The sequence below is a fragment of the Mus caroli genome, unplaced genomic scaffold, assembly GCF_978045245.1.
Source record: "Mus caroli unplaced genomic scaffold, Mus_caroli_1 scaffold_2, whole genome shotgun sequence".
NCBI classification, from domain to species: domain Eukaryota; kingdom Metazoa; phylum Chordata; class Mammalia; order Rodentia; family Muridae; genus Mus; species Mus caroli.
The window spans coordinates 126,393,638-126,410,580 of record NW_028227257.1 but is presented as its reverse complement, the minus strand read 5'-3'; the positions used below and the strand labels follow the sequence as shown (position 1 = coordinate 126,410,580).

Below are 16,943 nucleotides of genomic sequence, written 5' to 3'. Positions count from 1 at the left end.
GTGGTTTCATGAAGGAAAGGGTGAACTTGTTTCAAAGTAGTTTTGTTAGCATCATAATTAAGAAACAAAATTAATGACAATGTCCCTGGATATTTGGAATCATTTATCTCTTCTACTGTGGATTTAAAAATATTTTTTAAAATAATTTTATCAATCAAATGTAAATATTAAAGGAAAAAAATAATCTTCTACACCTTGGTTCAGTGAGTTGAAAGTATGTTTCCATCAATAAATTCATTTTAGCTGCGTTTTTGACGAATGGAAAAGAGTGATTTAATCTTTACATTTTATGTGATTTGCATTATCAAAGGATGAGTTAATAATGCATTTGATGAGCATTGAAATGAAAAGTAGCACTCAGGCCACAATTAATGCTTTCTTTGTCAGCAGACAGAGGAGATGCACATAACATCCTAATGGGGGGTTTTTCAGATGTACACTGGTTAGAAGCCCCCCCCTTTTTTTTCATCGTAAAAGCATCTAATGTTCAGCCGGAGAGAGAAAACATGTTCAGCAGCATTCCCATCAGGCTGTTAATCACTGTTAAGTATGTGTATGTTGCGTTTCCATAAATGGTTAGAAGGGATGTCTTAGAGATGTCTGTGGTCTTAAGTGCTGAGCTGTAATCTAACCACAGGCCTCCCTTTTACCACTCCATGAACTCACAAAGCCGTTTTCAATTTACACGGGTCGCAGATCAACCATCCTAAAAATTAATCACCCTTGGTCCACCTGTTTAATCTTAGGGATCCCTCTAGGACTTTCCTGTGACTCTGCTTCCCATTGCATCTGCAGGCAGCTTGGGCGGAGATCAGGGGCTAAAAGTGATTCCCCCAAGGAGCTCATCCTCTGCAGTCCTTTTGGTCCCTGGAAGTGCCTCATGAAAGAATTAGAAATCTCCTCCTGTGATCAGAGGCAAGTACTGCTGTGGGACACAGTCACACCTTCAGAGAAGGAGCTTTGAAGTGAAATAAAGAAAAAAAAATTCAACATAAAGACAGGCAGCAAAATAGCTCTGCCATTTGACCTTACAGAGACTGGAGACTCGGGGCCCCTGTAGTAACGGCTGGTGCACAGTTATCTATACACCAGTAAGTAATCTACAAGTAGAACACTTCCTGGCCCAAAAGTGATCAAGAATCCTTCCTATATTCCACTACCTCATCCTTCTGACCTATATCTTACCAGTTCCTAGAACCTGACTATTTGTGGATCCAACATCACCATTACACAGTAGCTGTTAGAAATTAAGAATTTCCCTTGAACCAAAGAACTGAATGTTTCAACAAAGCTACGAATATTTGTTTATGCACTGAAAGGGTAGAGACTCTGTTATGTGTTATTCCTGTTTGATTTAAATTAGCATATGATTTGTTCTGTTCTATAGCATAGAACACCAGACAATAGCAGTTCAGGATTTGCTATGTGTTGCCTTAATCACATCACCAGATGAATGGAGAATGTGTAGTGAGGGAACAGTTTAGCATACATTCAGAAAAACTATTCTGTTTCAGTTAAATGATTCAACAAAAGTTACTCCTTTATAATAATAGGTCTAACATACGCATAGAACAATTACAGACACAAAGGAAGAGGTTGGTGAATGTGCATTTTCAGAGTTATTCTTTTTATTCACTGTTTTAATCCTGCATTTTTATATGGAGTCATGTCCTGAAATGGATGTTGTACCTACAGATATTGAAGCAATTACAGAAAAGTGGATTATGAAGTCTGAAAACTGTGGATTTTAAGTGATACAGACTAATAAACGTGTCCTAGTGGACTGCATAAAAAATATGTAATAAAAATATTAAAAATTTTAAAAAATCTACATTTACAACCAGTTAGTTCTTTGCTCCTAATAAACAGAAGAGGGTTAAAAGAAGACTCCTGCAGAGCCAGCCTTAAGGGAAAACGTTGCTTGTAGTATTATGGAGAAATTCTTTTATATACATAGTTATAATGATCATTAATTTTCAAACTACATTCTCAAAATTTATCATAGCATCTGGTATCTTTTCATGGTACACTTAATTAATACTTATAGATTTCCTACTAATCTAATACTTATATTTTACTTTTAACTGTAAAGCAGTTGAACTGGTTTTTCTATATTCTAATCAGCACTTAATTGAGTAGTATTAATGAATGTTTTAAAGATATAATCAATACTCATATAGGATCAGATACAGCAGTGCTTCTTAACCTGTTGGTCATGACCCCTTTTGGGAGGATCTGTCTTAATTAGGGTTTTACTGCTCTGAACAGACAACATGACCAAGGCAACTCTTATAAGGACAACTTTTAATTGGGGCTAGCTGACAGGTTCAGGGATTCAGTCCATTATCATCAACATGGGCACATGACAGCATCCAGGCAGTCATAGTGCAGGAGGAGCTAAAAGATCTACACCTTCATCTAAAGGCTGCTTGGAGAATATTGGCTTCTAGGCAGTTAGGATGAGGGTCTTAAAGCCCACACCCACAGTGACACAACTACTCCAATAAGGCCACAGCTACTCCAACAGGGCCATCCATACCTTATAATTGTGCCACTCCCTGTGCTGAGCATATACAAAGAATAACATTCGACTCCGTGACACCCAGAGGCTTGTTTCAACATATGAGTCTGGGGCGGGGGGCACCTAAACATAGCACAATGCAAAATACATTTAGTCCAACTTCAATAATCCCCATGGTCTATAACAATTTCAACAATGCTAAAAGTCCAAAGTTACAAGTCTCTTCTGAGATTTATCCAATCAATTAACAGTAATCCCTAAAGCCAGACAGGAAACCAGCTGGGATAACTCAAAACTCTGCATTTCCATGGCTGATGTCAAAGCAGTCTTCAAATCTGAACTCTTTTTTTCTTTTTTTTTTTTTTTTTGTTTTTTGTTTTTTCTTGTTTTTTATTAGGTATTTTCTTCATTTACATTTCCAATGCTATCCCAAAAGTCCCCCCATACTTTCCCCCCCACTCTCCCCCACACCGAACTCCCACTTCTTGGCCTTGGCGTTCCCCTGTACTGCAGCATATAAAGTTTGCAAGACCAATGGGCCTCTCTTTCCAATGATGGGCGACTAGGCCATCTTCTGATACATATGCATCTAGAAACACAAGCTCTGTGGGGTACTGGTTAGTTCATATTGTTTTTCCACCTATAGGATTGCAGACCCCTTTAGCTCCTTGGGTACTTTCTCTAGCTCCTCCATTGGGGGTCCTGTGATCCATCCAATAGCTGACTGTGAGCATCCACTTCTGTGTTTGCTAGGCCCCAGCATAGTCTCACAAGAGACAGCTATATCTGGGTCCTTTCAGCAAGATCTTGCTAGTTATGCAATGTCAGGGTTTGGAGGCTGATTATGGGATGGATCCCCGGGTATGGCAGTCTCTAGATGGTCCACCCTTTCACCTCAACTCCAAACTTTGTCTCTGTAACTCCTTCCACGGGTGTTTTGTTCCCAATTCTAAGAAGGGGCAAAGTGTTCACATTTTGGTCTTCGTTCTTCTTGAGTTTCATGTGTTTTGCAGATTGTATATTCTATCTTGGGTATTCTAAGTTTCTGGGCTAATATCCACTTATCAGTGAGTGCATATCATGTGAGTTCTTTTGTAATTGGTTTACCTCACTCAGGATGATGCCCTCCAGGTCCATCCATTTGCCTAGGAATTTCATAAATTCATTCATTTTAATAGCTGAGTAGTACTCCATTGTGTAAATCTACCACATTTTCTGTATCCATTCCTCTGTTGAGGGACATCTGGGTTCTTTCCAGCTTCTGGCTATTATAAATAAGGCTGCTATGAACATAGTGGAGCATGTGTCATTTTTATAGGTTGGAACATCTTCTGGATATATGCCCAGGAGAGGTATTGTGGGAACTTCCAGTAATACTATGGCCAATTTTCTGAGGAACTGCCAGACTGATTTCCAGAGTGGTTATACAAGCTTGCAATCCCACCAACAATGGAGGAGTGTTCCTCTTTTTCCACATCCTAGCCAGCATCTGCTGTCACCTGAGTTTTTGATCTTAGCCATTCTGACTGGTATGAGGTGGAATTTCAGAGTTGCTTTGATTTGCATTTCCCTGATGAGTACGGATAATGAACATTTTTTCAGGTGCTTCTCAGCCATTTGGTATTCCTCAGGTGAGAATTCTTTGTTTAGCTCTGAGCCTCATTTTTTAAATGGGGTTATTTGATTTTCTGGGGTCCAGCTTCTTGAGCTCTTTGTATATACTGGATATTAATCCCTATCTGATTTAGGATAGGTAAAGATCCTTTCCCAATCTGTTGGTGGCCTTTTTGTCTTATTGATGGTGTCTTTTGCCTTACAGAAACTTTGCACTTTTATGAGGTCCCGTTTGTTTATTCTCTATATTAAAACACAAGCCATATGCTGTTCTATTCAGGAATTTTCCCCCTTTGCCCATATCCTACAGGCTTTTCCCCACTTTCTCCTCTAAAAGTTTCACTTTCTCTGGTTTATGTGGAATTCCTTGATCCACTTAGATTTGACCTTAATACAAGGAGATAGGAACTGATCAATTCCCATTCTTCTACATGATAACCACCAGTTGTGCCAGCACCATTTGTTGAAAAGGCTATCTATTTTCCACTGGATGGTTTTAGCTCCCTTGTCAAAGATCAAGTGACCATAGGTGTGTCGTTTCATTTCTGAGTCTTCAATTCTATTCCATCGGTCTACTTGTCTGTCGCTATACCAGTACCATACAGTTTTTAATCACAATTGCTCTGTACTACAGCTTTAGGTCAGGCATGGTGATTCCACCAGAAGTTTTTTTTTATCCTTGAGCAGAGTTTTTTGTTATCCTAGGTTTTTTGTTGTTCCAGATGAATTTGCAGATTGCCCTTTCTAATTCGTTGAAGAATTGAGCTGGATTTAATTGTTCTTGTTTTTGGTTAGAGATTGTTCCTCTCATGATTCTGTTAGCCTCTATCAGCAGACCTGGGAGACTAGCTCTCTCCTCTGAATTTCAGTGGTCAGAGCACTCTCTGCAAGCAAGCTCTCCTCTTACAGGGAAGGTGCACAGATATCTGGCATTTGGACCTCCCTCCTGGCAGAAGATGCAGGCCTGAAACAGGACCTGTCACAGAAGCTGTTAGCTTCTGTAGTCCACACTCTCACCTGCACAGACTAATCTCAGAGGGATCCGGGAACCAAGATGGCTCCCCCAGGTGCTGTGGCAAAATCCTCCTAGGCAGGGTGGACACCTCTCCTCTGGCAGGGAAGGTGCCCGGATGTCTGGAGCCTGAAATGGGGTCTGTCTCAGAAGCTGTACTCTAGGGACCTTGGGGGTGTCCGCTGACTCTGCGCCCAGGTGACCCAGTGCTGGCGCCGACTGGAAGGGACTTGTTACCCTGTTCTGGCTGGGTTTCCAGCTCTCTAATGCTGTCTCAGGTCCAGCTCAATTGGATTGGAACAGAAGTTGTGTTCCACTCACTGGTGGTCCTAAGATTGCGTGGAGAGTCCTCTAGTAGTCCTTGGGGGTGTCTGCCGACTCCATGCCCAAGGTGACCCCTCTTTTTTCAATCTTTGTTGACTGCAATGAACTTCTTTTCCTTGGGCTCATTGTACTCCCTGTTAGCAGCTTTTCTCAGCTGATAGTCCATGGCTCTGGCATCTCAATTATTTTGGGTCTCCAAGGCAAATTCAATATTACAGCTTGCTTTTTCAATGTCTGGAATCTACACATGATCTTCTAGGCTCCTACAAAAGGTTGGTGTCACTTCTGCTCTGCCCTCTGTAGTGCTCTAAGCTTAGGTTGATCCACTCCTGCTGCTGCTGTTCTTGGTGATTATCCCATGGTGCTGGCATCTCCAATACACTGGGGTCTTCCACTACAACTAGAATTCATCAATAGCCTTTCAGAGGCAATATTCATTTCACCAATCCTCAGTTCCTTTGTATAACCCCTTCAGTCCTGGGCCATCAACTGCAAATGAGGCTGCACCTTTATCAATGGCCTTCCATGGCCTCTTACAGTGCTGAGCTTCAGCTGCTCTCCATGACTCCTTCATGCCTTCAAAACTAGTACCACCTGGGTGACTTCCACATTACCAAGTCCAGCTGCAACATGAGGTACAACCTTGGCTATCTCTGGAACACAGCTTCTTTGTGCTCTCAGAAAATACTTCCCAGAAGGTTTCACCTCAGTCATGCTGGACTCTTCTTAATCACCGCTAATTTCTTAGCTCCAATTGTCACAGTAGTTCCTTCTATTTTTCACTCTAAAGCCAGAGCCAAATGGCTTCTGCTGCTTGCTGGGGCTGGAACATGGCACCCCTTATTCTATTACCGGCTTTCTGTTTTCTGACTCCCTTTCTGCCTATTTGACTTTCCTGGAACTTGCTCTATAGGCTGAGTTTGAACTCAGAGAAATGCATGTTTCTGTCTCCTAAGACTAAAGGCTTGCTCCACCATGCCTGGATTTAAGCTTTTCTTCATCCAGAACCTGCTTTGTCCCAGGCTGGCCTTGAACTCAGAGATCCCTTTGCCTTTTTCTCCTGGGATTAAATGTGTGCATCCAATCTAAATTTAGCTGGGTAGGATCCCTTAATCCCCAAACCATTAATCTGTTCTCTCCTAGAACATAAGATTCAGATCTATTTCACTTCCGGTGCCCCTTTAATACTTGAACCATATATTTTATACTTTTTCTTTCTATGCTTGCTATGCTTAATCAAAATGAGACTTAACCAGAGAACAAAGTCTTTGCTGGACTTTTTGAGACTTCCTTTGTCAATGTAATTAATGTAAATCTCTTTACCTTAGACTCAAATAAATTCTTTCGAAAAGGGCAAGAAGTAGCCACATTCTTCACCAAAATATCACATAAACAGTCTCCAGGCTACACATTGAAATTATCCACTGAAACCTCTTGGGCCAGGTCTGAACAATTCAGATCACTCTCAGTCACAAACTCTTCCATATTCCTACCAGGATGGCCCATTAAGCCCCATTTAAAGCATTCCACTGCTTTCCAAATCTAAAGTCCCCAAATCAACATTCTTCCAAACAAAAGCATGACCTGGACTATCACAGCAATACCCTAGAACCAACTTCTGTCCTAGTTGTAGTTTTACTGTTTTGAATAGAGACATGACCAAGGCAACTCTTTTAAGGACAATTTTTAATTGGGGCTGGCTTACAGGTTCAGAGTTTCAGTCCCTTATCATGAAGGTGGGAACATGGCAGCATCCAGGTAGGCTTAGTCCTGGAGGAGCAGAGAATTCAACATCTTCACCTAAAGGCTGCTACCAAAATATTGGCTTCCAGGCAGCTAGGATGAGGGTCTTAAAGCCCACACCCACAGTGAGACACCTACTCCAACAAGGCCACACCTATTCCAACAGGGACACACACTATAATTGTGCCACTCCCTGTGCTGAGCATATACAAACCATAACAGGGTCTCATATCAAATATACTGCACATCAGTTATTTACATGGCAATTTTAAAAAGTAGCAAAATTATAGTTACAGAGAGGCAATGAAATAGTTTTATGGTTGGGGGTTATCATAGCATGAGGAATTAATTAAAAGGTTGCAGCATTAGGAAGGTTAAGAACCACTGATACACATGAATCCAAGAAATGTCAAATAGCTATTTTGGATTATCTTAGCGGAAAGTTTACATGTTTTACTAGTTCTAATAATATGGAACAATTATGATTTTTACAAGATGCAAATTTTCTGCTCATTGAGCTGAATTGATTGGGTAACTTAAATGACCAGAGTGACAGTGTGAGTTATATGCCCCATGGGAATAAATGAATATAAACATAGTTGCATATTTAGTGAATATTTTCTATGAATATTGTAATCTATCTTTTTAAACTAAATGTGATCTTGTTAGGTCAAAACTATGAATTTTGCTTTATTTACATATAAGAAATGGAAAACGTGGGCCTATGTCACAGAGTTTCTTGGGACTCAGTGCTTATCCAAGTATCTGCACTATCTGTTCTATCTCCCACAGCCTCTTCAGCCGGAAAGGGTATCTAGAGTTGTCAAAAGTCCTTGTCAAATCTCAACACCTGTACATGAATTGTGTTTCGTGAAACTGGGAGAAATACAAAATAATTAGACAGGTGTCCAAGAGACACAGTAATCACCATCCCAAGTCTTGAGACTGGAAAATCTTTCAAATCACAGGCATAGCCTTCCTGCTGGAGTTTGTCTTCCTTTGTCATTATGCTAAGAGTGGTCAATCATACGGTCTCAAGTTATTTGTGAACCATTCATGTGAAATTCCTACCTCACATCAGCTCAATTGTATGACTTTATTTGGCCAATTTGGATCAAAACTTGAGCAAAATTTGGCAAATTATTTCTTCTCAAAGCATCTTTAAAACCACCTCCCTTAGCCCACAGTTCTGGAATTACCATGTGCAGCTTGAGTTTTTAATTCAACGTCAACACTGAAGCAGAACAAGAGAACCACTGAGTTATGTTGTATGTAACATGTATTGGAGTTAATACATACACATACACAGTATGTAGAATTGGAGTTGCACCTAGGTTCTCACAAATGGCTAAGCAAATGTTCTACCACTAGTCTCCATTCCAGCTCTCTCTTAGCTTTTTATTTTGAGACAGTACCTCTCTATGTTGCCCAAGAAGGCCTTGAGCTCACTTTGTAGCATCAAACCTGGCTGTTCCTTTATGCTCCTGAATACTATGGCTATAGACCTGAGCCTTCTGGGACAGATATCATTTTCTCTCCAAAATAAATTCTTTCCCATTGAACATTCTCACTCTCTCATGGGTATGTATGTACGTGCCTTTTTCTTACTCGTTATTCCTATCCATGTATGGCTTTCATTGATTTATGTCTTCTTCTGGTTTTTGTCCCTTATGTTTTTCTTTTTTGGCTACCAGCTCCTGCCAACTCTCTGAGTTTCTCATGAATATTCCCCAGCACATTAGTCATTTTCTCATCCTTGTTGAGCAGAATGTTCATGCCCAGCCAGTTAATTGGCCACTAGTCAGCCTTTATATTGGCATATATAAGAACTATGTGTGGTGTACCATGCACTGTATGAAAATACTTTTGATAATAATTTCCATAATTTGAAAATGTCACATGCCCTTAAGAGTTTTTTTTAAAGAAATAATGAATGGTTATTAGAATCTCTGTCTGCAAGGCTTTCTCAAAATGTTATCATCTATAAATGGAATAATTGTAACATTGTCATGTATTTTATTCAGGAATTCAAGATGTAATCAAAAGTTATAATACAACTGAAGAAAAACAAGATTTTCACCTGAGCTTTCTCTGTATTTACTAAAACACACGTTTTAATGAGAATGACAGGAACCTCTTATTTTAGAATGTTTTATTTGGTTTGTTCTAGTGTTAGTCACTCTAGTATTAGTCACAGGAGATAAATGATGTCATTCTGTTCAATGTTCTCTGTTATCATTTTGTTGCAAACTTTATAGTGGAAAAACTAATCTCCAGGCATTGCTTACTCTGCTGTGTTTATGAGTCTATCTAATTCTTACAACCACATTTTAGGGTGACAATTCTTAAAACACCAGCGTATATGGATGCCAATTTCATGAAATATCCCTGAGAATAATACATCCTGAGCTATTTTTATAACTTGCAGTATTCACCCTGCAGAGAAGAAATCGCTTCAACATTCTTTCATTTTTGTTCAATCAATTTTGAGAAATTTGTATTCCTAAGGAAGCCTCTTTCATTTGTTCCCAGCATTACAGAAACAAAAACCTCAAAATACCTCTAAAACTACTAAACAGAAGCCAGTCAAAATGAAATCCCATGCTCCAGGTTAGCATCTGCCCTCAGAAAAAAGAAATGAAGCATTTGCAGAGGTGATTGAGGGAGTAGAGATGCATTAGAAACAGGATGTTTTTAGAGAAAATCCTGCTTCTGCCATTGTCTGAATATGGGAACCTCCCTGTTCATTGACCCCAATAATAGCATAAATTAAATTTCATATTCACCACAAGCAAATTGTAATTCTGATTAATATTATCCTGAAGCCTCCTAGTTCTAAAGCCAGAGGTCTCAGAATAAAACAGTGCGTCTTCAATCCCATATGCCAAATTTAGATGGATATTTGTATTATACCATGTGAAATGAGTCTTTATTTCATATTAATCCTACATGCTGAACTATGCCCACAAAATTCCTATTTGGGAGCCTTAACCATCAAGGAGATTGCATTTAGAGATGGGTCTTTCATGACAAGATTAAGCTTAATGAGGATGGAAAGGCTGAGTCATAATCCAATAGGATTGAATGCCTTTAAAAAAAGAGAGTGATCTCTCCTTCTATACATATTAGCAACTGAAGTCCTGTGAACACACAGCATGAAGGTGCAGAGGAGAGCCAAGAGGAACAGCCTCTGAAGGTGCCTATTTTGTTAATGGCTTGGTAGATTTCTAGTCTTTGAAAACATAATTTTAAAAAATGTTATTTAAGCAATCTAGTCAGTTTTCTGGAAGGTTAGTGTAACTAACTAACTCCTCTACTGCCAGCCTCCAGTCACACAACTTTTGGAGTGAACACATCTGTGTTTGTCTAGGGCGTCTAAAGAAATTCTAAAACCAATGAAATAGCATTGATAATGCCAGCACTTGGAAAGCAGTTATAGGCAGAGTTCTTCGAGTTCAAGGACAGTCAGTTCTATATTATGAGTTCCAATGAATCGGTGCTATACTGTGAGATATCATCTAATGAATGAATGAATGATTATAAGATCAATGTCAAGCTTGAAAGGACTAATGAAATAATTTCATATAAAAAAGAGGAAAAATAAATTTTACCTGACAATAAAATCATGTTAAACTTAAAAAAAAAAAAAAAGAATTGTAAGTAAGAAGTGAGATGGTATCTATGAAAAACAAAAGCAAACCAGAAACACCATGGTCATAAAAAATGTGCAAAATTTATATTTTGTTTCTAAATGATATATAAGGAAATCAAAAATATTGTAAAAATATAGGAAATTCTTTGATAAAAATTGGAAAAAAACTATGAATTTAGGAGAAAGGAGATTTAAATTATTATTCACAAGTTAAGAGAGACAAAGTAAAATGCAGGAAGAAATTCATAGCAAGCCATAAAATGTAACATTATATGGAATTATTTAATATAAATTATGTGAAATATGGGTGAAAATGAAGACACACATTATGAAAAAGATTAAAATAGGAAAATTAAAGAAGAAATAAAATAATGCAACACCTAAATAAGAAATGGACAAAGAAAATCCAACATGCACATGATGGGAAATCTATGCCAGAAAAGACAATAAAGCAAAGACACAAAATAAGTACTGAATACATAAGATATGCTTAAGAACATATACACACCGTTGGGGAAAAAATTATACTAATGATGTAACCAAAACAAAAACAAGCTATCTCTTAAAATAATCAAGTCATGAGAAAATTAACACATGAGCTGCAGATTTTCTAGCCAAACTGACTTTCTCACAAAGAGGTACCAGACAAATCACTTTTGAAATGTAAAAATCTCAGAAAATGTTATTCATGTCTCTGAAAAATATATTAAAATGGAAGAGTTAGAGGGATAATGAATAGGAAGCCATTGATAGATGAATTGATTAATGCTCATTGTATATTGACTTACACAAAGAATTCTAAATGGACATTAAAGAGAGATATTGGAAAATCATAAGACTGTTCAGACTCAGGACAACCATATTTGACTCCTGAGTACATGTCACCACTTGCGCACAAACACACAGGGCATACTCATAAACAAAAACAAACCCGAAAGAAAATACGTTCTGGGACCAAAAATAAATATAAAAGAAAACATTTTATGTGGCCATACACAAGAAGCATGTTTTCATTTATTAAGTTTTCTCCAAAATATTTGAGCAATTCCAATAAATCTTCCTGTTTCTCTAACCATGGGGTCATTCCTGTTTCTACTTCCCCTTCTTAGTCTAACATATCTGGGACTTCCTTCACTGAAATTTTCAACTCACAAAGTCATTCATGAGGATTGAGATCAGCTTCTCCAAAACCCCCCAGCTCCTGCATGAATCATGAGTTTTCTTGATAGCATCTACAATGGTTATTTCCTTTTCAGAAAGTTTTCAATTGACCTTGACCAAATCTAGAAGAGGAAATATGGGCTATGGCGTTATAGCCTTAGGAAATATATTACTTCAAAATAAGAGTTGGAAATTGAAATTACTCAGTACCCACCAGCTGCAGAAAGAAAGTCATGTTAATCTCAGTATTTATCTACATCAGAACACTGGAGAGCATAGTATTATTATGAAATAATGCCTTTTTGTTGTTGTTGTTGTCATTTTTCTGAATTGTAAGTCTTGGCAAAGCATTCTGTGAACAGATGAGCTGTCATTCACACTGTGAATACATTTACAGAACACAGTCTGATCAGTTACCAACCACATTAGCACATTAGACCATAACCGAGTCTCTCCTGTAAGTTCCATTTTTTTTCCTCTAGCTATGAAAGTTAATCCCATTATGTCTTGTCAAGGTAGACTTTTAATTTACACTTAAAACCATTGATTTTTGTGGTTGCCTTTACCAGTGCTCTTAATTAGATTCCCTGGTCAACTTGCTGCAGCTTCAACAAAAGCACTTGTTGACTAGCATTTTTCTTATGGAGAAAGTTTTTCTCTCTATATCTCAAGAACCAACCATTCTGGCTTCACAATTGCCTCCAACAACTTCTTCTCTGAGGTTTCATAGAATGAACTAGAGTTAGGGCATTGTTCTGGACTAGACTTTGGCATACAGAAGTATTGTGGGTGATTTATCATCCACCTGGATCTCTCCTGTGAGCAATAAATCTCTTTTACTTTCTCATTTGTGTGTTCATTGGAATAGCTTTGTACAGACAGCTTGGCTAACACTGTAGCACAGAGTACTATCTCTCAGCTTTCAGTCTGCAATGGTTTCTCATATATATTTCTCAACCAATCATTTCAAGCTTTTGACTTAAAATGAAAGACATGAGTGTATTCATTTCACTTTAACTCCTAAAGGCCATAGTAAGGTTATTAAATAACTGCTTTCAAAATTATTTTATCTCAGGGAAGAAATAGGCTGGAGAAGGAAGAGATGGGATATGGATACAAAATACATGCATTTATCTGATGAATTTGCATTTTATATAGCATGGCTTATGGAGTCCCCAAACAGTCACAACTGCTAACATTAAATATTGCTACTTCAATTCTGTATAACAAAGATACAGAAAAATGAAAGATCTAAAAATGCCCTTAGAATTACAAAAGTGGCAGAGCAACACAAAACAGGCACAAGCTATTAGAAACGTAGTGCATACAGACTTGCTGGACTCAGGGGTACCATAAACTTTGAATATGTTTTTAAAAAGCAGCATTTTCATTGAGCAATGAAGCAAAGTGAAGCGATGTAATATGCCTGTTTATCATTAACCCTCATGAGCATGCTGTGAAAACGACTTCTCGAGCAGAGTTCCCTACGTACCTGTAGGTCCATATCCTCTAACCTCTATTTTCATGTGTATTCCTCCCCCTACCTGCCAGTCCTGAGCATCATCATCTTATTCTCTCTTGTTTCTTTGATCAGCTTTTAAAATCAACCATAAGAGTAAAAAACACATCATGTAATTAGCTTTGCCTAGCCATTTTTCTTAATATAATACTCCCCACACCCAGGTTTATTCATATACAAATGACTACAATTAACTCAAAAGTGATACACAATGAATTGAGCAAGCATCCTCAAAGTGATAGCTGTGTGAGGAAAAGTCGCTTGTTACCTATGCTTAATCATCCCGCGATGTGTATCTATGACGATGGTTAAACTTGTCAGTCAACTTAATGGAATTTAGAACTACCTAGGAGACAAATTCCTGGGTATATCTGTGAGGAAACTTCTAGACTGGGTTAACTGCAGTGAGACCCATTCTGGTGTAGATGGCAACATTCCACAGGCCGGAGTTCTAGACTGTTTAAATAAAAAAGAAGATAGTGAGCTAAGCATTAGCACTGGTCTCTCTGTTTCTTTAGGCAATGGAACTAGATGTCTCATGACTCTGCTGCCATGAACTCCCTACTGTGCTGGACTGTAACCTCAAACTGTAAGAAAAATTAAACCTCTTTCCTTGAGTTGATTTTGTCGGATATTTTATCATAGGAATGAGAAAATCCTCTGAACCAACACATTGCACAATTTATCTGTCATTGTAAAAAAGAATATTATGACATACCTCCCTCCCTCCCTCCCTCCCTCCCTCCCTCCCTCCCTCCCTCCCTCCCTCCCTCCTTCCCCTCCCCTCCCCAACCTCTCTCTAGCATCTAACACTGCCACACACTCTTGAAACTCCAATTCTGAGCAAAATAGTACAGGTGCTTGGAAAAATGTGTGACCCACCTAAGTGTGCAACACTATATCATACCAACTCACAGTGAAGCTAGCAAACATTATTAGAGTTATTGCTTAAATTAAGTTAGTCTGGGCTGGGCAGGGGCATAGATAAGCCAGTCGGTAAGTGGTGTGCAAGCATTAGGACCTGAGTTTGTTCCACAGAAGCCATGTAAAACTACTAGGCGTGCTGATGAGCACATGTAATCCAAAACTAGAAAGCCAGAAACAGGTAGAACCCTGGGCATTGCTGGCCAGACAGCCTATCAGAATTAATGTGCCTACTTTTGTGAGAAACCATGTCTCACAAAATAAGGTGGCTAGTAGCTGACTTTGACCTCTGGCTTCGCTCCCTAAAACACACACGCACACACACACACACACACACACACACACACACACAGAGATGGAGACAGACAGACAGACAGACAGACAGACAGACAGACCACATGCTCAAAAAGCACACATACATGAGTGTTTAGCCTAAATGAAACTATTCAATGAAGACCCCTTTGGCTAAAGAGAAGATAATTTGCATTTTAATTTGAATACTGCATAAAGTTAGCTTAAACACTACATATACTATATTTCATACAGATAAAGAAGGGTACTTAAATAGATTTTTAATTTTGTACCACCGTACAACTAAGGAATAGGCAAAATAATTCCTCCTTAAAGTAATATTTAATATAAATTGAAGGAATAAAATATCACTACATTGCTGTCCCCAATATGTTTATAAATTTTAATATTGAATAACACCAGCTGTCAACTTCACTGAAACAGAAGCAACCACATATTATGTGCCTCTATGGAAAAGAAATCAATACCTTTATAGTCTTTTCAATGGAACTCAACACAGATCTGTTTAAGCCTCTGTATTTGCCTGTCCATTTGCAGACATTCACTAGGAGAATGTAAAGGTGTTCGTCACAGATGGGAATTCGGAAAAATCCAGTCTCTGAGAAATATCGCAGGTCAAATGATTTGGTTGTCTTTATAAAATTTACAGGCAAAAGCATAGAGAAAGCCTGTATATCAAAATGAACTTTAAAACAACAACAATAACAGAAATACTTAAGCAATGATCAGTTCTGCAAAGCCACAGTGTACAGAGACTGGAGAGAAACAATTTGGTGATAGAGTTAACTGTGAAGAATTCATGGAAAAGATTACCATAAAAGTTAAAAGCATTTTTTTTTTGAAGAGATCCTAGTGATGTAGATTGGAACTATATTGGCTTGGCAATGTTCTTATTGAGTCTGGAGGCTTCAGAAACTTTTGCTATTATTTATTAAATGGTTAACATGGATGATAATGTCATGAAATACATTTATTTTCTGTTTTTAACAGTCTCCTAATAAGTGATTATGTGAGTATATACAATCACAGGTATTTTATAATCTTTTATAGAATTACTAAATAGAAAGTATAAAAATACAGATAGTATAGGCAGATACACATAGGCAATATCCACTGTTATGAATGAGGTATCTGTTTTTTTTTTCTGAAATTTAAAAAAAAAAAAACTCAGCCCCCCCCCCAATCACCTACACCATTAGATTTGGAGGTGATATCACTGTCTTCTTAATTTCTCATTACTATTTGTAACCCACTTTTCCTTTCTACCCTGAAACACTGAGCCTAACGGAAGGCCTGCTTGCACATCAGCTCACTGGCTACATGATTGTATAATAGTCACTATGCCATGTATAATCTTCAGTATGCTTCTAATCTCAGTTTATTACTGACTTTATTCTTTGAGTTTTCTATATGACTTTAATGACTGTTTTATTGATGTGTCCAACACTCAGCCTCCCCCACATCTCATACTTAAACATGCTACTCTGACCACAACATGCTCTCTTTCAAGTTCTGCTCAGTTTCTCTTGGACAACAATTCTTTTATGTCTTCTAAAAACATCCAATTGTTTGACCCACTCTATTCTTCACTGCCATCTGCCTGATCTTTATCTCAGTTTTCTCTTTACCCATGCTAGCTTGCCTCTCTGATTGACCACTTTAACAACTCCCATGGAGAAGCCCCTCAACTCCTTTACCTTGCTCTAGTGTTTAAAACCTTGGCGGGCAAAATGCCAACCCTGTGGAAGCACCTCATTCTGCTTACTGAAAGCACTTACATGCCTGAGCATACCTGGAGAAAAGCATCCTCCTGCTGACAGTGCTTCACTCTGAATTTATAGTCACCAATCTTCCGTGCATGCTCCAAAGCTTTCCCACACTCAGCTCTCCCATTGTAAGCATCTACTGAACTTACATGCCCACTCATCAAGATGGCTCTTTCAAGGCCTTTCTCTTTCAAACCACTTCAACTCTGTCATTACACTGCCCTAACAGTAAAATCTATTCCTGCCTTCCTGCTTTCTGGAACGCCATCAAGAAGAATGTTCTTGTCTTTTTTCATTTTTATTATTATTGTTGTTACTGTTAATATTATTATTATTATATCTTTCACTTCCATTTGTATGTACACAATTTTTGAACAGGTGAGGTCAATTTTGAC

General features: G+C 38.3%; 1 pseudogene; it reads right to left on the bottom strand.

The window, feature by feature from the left end:
* The window catches only part of LOC110305971 (small ribosomal subunit protein uS4 pseudogene), a 32,897-nt pseudogene extending 16,188 nt beyond the window's left edge, over positions 1-16,709 (bottom strand).
* Between the last annotated feature and the right edge of the window lie 234 nt (positions 16,710-16,943).